The sequence below is a fragment of the Orycteropus afer genome, unplaced genomic scaffold, assembly GCF_000298275.1.
Source record: "Orycteropus afer afer isolate SDZICR_OR568_19922 unplaced genomic scaffold, OryAfe1.0 scaffold00012, whole genome shotgun sequence".
NCBI classification, from domain to species: domain Eukaryota; kingdom Metazoa; phylum Chordata; class Mammalia; order Tubulidentata; family Orycteropodidae; genus Orycteropus; species Orycteropus afer.
The window spans coordinates 22,072,078-22,074,937 of NW_006921599.1; positions in this window are offsets into that span (position 1 = coordinate 22,072,078).

A 2,860-nucleotide genomic window follows, 5' to 3' on the forward strand; every position below is an offset into this window, starting at 1 on the left:
GGGATCGGGCAGTGTTTCATTCTGCTGTGCATGGGGTCGCTATGAGTTGGAAAAGACTCGACGGCACTTAACAACAACAACAACAGGCAATTCTTGGCACTCCTTTTCTTGTAGATGGATTTCCTTGTAGATAGTGTCTGTCTTCCCCTTCTATGTGTGTCTCTGTGTCTATTCTGCTTTCTTTCTTTTTTTTTTAAGACACTACTCAGAAGTGATTAGGTTTAGGACCAACCCAACTCTAGAATGATCTCATTAACATGAAAAGAAAACCCCTATTTCCAAACAGGGTCACATTCATGAGCCTAGGGATTAGAACTTCACATATATTTTGGAGGGCACAACTCAGTCCATAAGACCAACTCGCCTGAAATCTAAGGAAGGAAAGGTGCTTCTGAGAAGAGATGAGGTAGAAAAACTTCCCTACCTGGAGCAGATGCCTAAGGATGCTGATAAGAAAAATTCAACTAATATTTTATATAAATTACTAAAGGCCATGTGTGGGCGAGTAAGACAAATGCAAACCCTTGAAATTGAAGACACAAGGGAAATTTGCACTCCTTTGCAGGATTTTCTTCATTGAGACACAGTGTACTCAAAAGATAGGGCAAGAGTCCTGAGAAAATATCTCTTGTGGTGCTTGCTGGAGGAGCAGTTCAGCCCATGTTCTACTGGTATCATCCTTTCTATGAAGATGAAAATCCTCTTGTCTTTCCTATGGGACAGAATCCCTAAACCAAATGGGATAATAAACCCTGCTGTCTTTAGGATACTAGTGACAACTCATTGCAGTAGGGTGAAGAGGTCAGAAAAAAAAATCCCTCTATCTCTGGGTAGAAGGAGCCCTGGTGGTACAGTGGTTGAGCACTCAGCTGTTAACCGAGAGTTTGGTGTCTCGAACCCACCAGCCACTCTATAAGAGAAAGATGTGGTAGTCTTCTTATATAAAGATGTACAGCCTTTGAAATCCATTGGATCAGTTCTACTCTGCCCAACAGGGCCCCTATGAGTGGGAATTGACTTTATGGTAATGGGTTTGTTTTTGGATTATCTAGGAGTAAGGGCAGATATATAGCCTACAGCTAGGATTGGCCCTGAATTGCCGAGAAGGCTCCACTCCCAAGGCCCAGGGATTCAATGCTTGCCCATTTAATGATAACAAAAGAGAATGCTCATCTAGCCCCTACACCTGTTAGTGGTACAAGTAGAAGCACTTTACTGCTGATATGCAAAAGTTTGGGGAGAGACTATCTCAGATGTAGCATAAAAGGAAGATCCAAAGCTGAGGGTCATGGAAGCATTGAGAAAAACCCTCAGGTAAACCAGTCTTCACCCTAAACACTTAAGTCTACACAAAGACATGAGCAAATTAAACCCAAAAATAAGTAAAAAGAATAATAATGTTTTTACCATCAGTGAAATAGAAAATAAAGAACTGTAGAGAAAATCTATAAATGTCCAAGCTGGTTCTTTGGAAAAATTAATAAAGTTGATAAGCTAATATTGGGAATATATTATAAACTACACACCATAGATATATAATAAATACATTATGAAAAATTTATGCTAATAAATTTTATAGCCTTGATAAAATATACAAATTATTAGACAAAAATTTACCACAACTGACATATGAAGAACTAGAAAATTTGAATAGTCTCATATGTATTAAATAATTAAAAATCCCTAGTCTTCTAAAGGAAAGATAGGCAGGCCCACAGCTTGGGGCCTGGATGCTGCTTTTCACTTGGATGTGGCTTTGTATTAAGGCCAGGGGCTGAGATAGGCAGGCCCAGTGCTTGGAGGCTGCTTTTCACTTGAGGGTGGCTCTGTATTAAGGCCAGGGTCTTAGGTAGGTAGGCCTGGGGCTTGGAGGCTGCTTTATACTTGGGTGTGGCTCTACATTAAGGCAGGGGCTCGAGGTAGTTGGGCTCAGGGCTGGGGCTGTTTTTCACTTGGGGATGGCTCTATATTAAGACTGGGGCTTGAGGCAGGCAGGCCTGGGGCTTGGAGGCTTCTTCTCACTTGGGGGCAACTCTATTTTAAGCCTGTTGCCTGAGGTAGACAGGTGCAGAGGGGTTAGGAACAACTAAGGGAGATGAATTTGTCTGTCAGTTTGTTATCCTGTGGTCGCTTACGTGTTGCTGAGAGGCTGGAGCCTATGCCACTATGTTGAAAAATGCCAACAGGGTTACCCATGGTGGACAGGTTTCATTGGAGCTTAAAGGCTAAGACAGACTCAGAAGAAGGAAGAGGCCATTCACTTCTCAAACAATTGGCCAGTGAAAATCTTATGAATAGCGTGAAACACTGATATATTACTGGAAAACTTTACAAACAGCCCTGAAACGTTGTCTGACAATGCTGGAAGATGAACCCATCAGGTCAGAAGGCACTCAAAATTTGACTGGGGAAGAGCTGACTCCTCAGAGTAGAGATGATCTTAACAACATGGATAGAGTAAAGCTTTTGGGACCTCCATTGGCTGATGTGGCATGACTCAAAATGAGTAGAAACAGATGCAAACATCCGTTAATAATCGGAACATGGAATGTATGAAGTATGAATCTAGGAAAATTGGAAGTTGTCAAAAATGAAATGGAATGCATAAAGATCAATATCCTACACATTGTTGTTGTTATGTGCTGTTGAGTCGGACCCGACTCATAGTGACCCCTCGTTGGGTTTCCAAGGCGGTATGACTATGGAAGTAGATTGCCCAACCTTCCTTCCTAGGAGTGGCAGGTGGGTTTGACCCACCAGCCTTCTGGTTAGCAGTTAAGTGCCATAGGCACTACATTACCAGAGCTCCCATCCTATGCCTTAGTGAGCAGAAATGGAGTAATTTTGGCCATTTGGAATC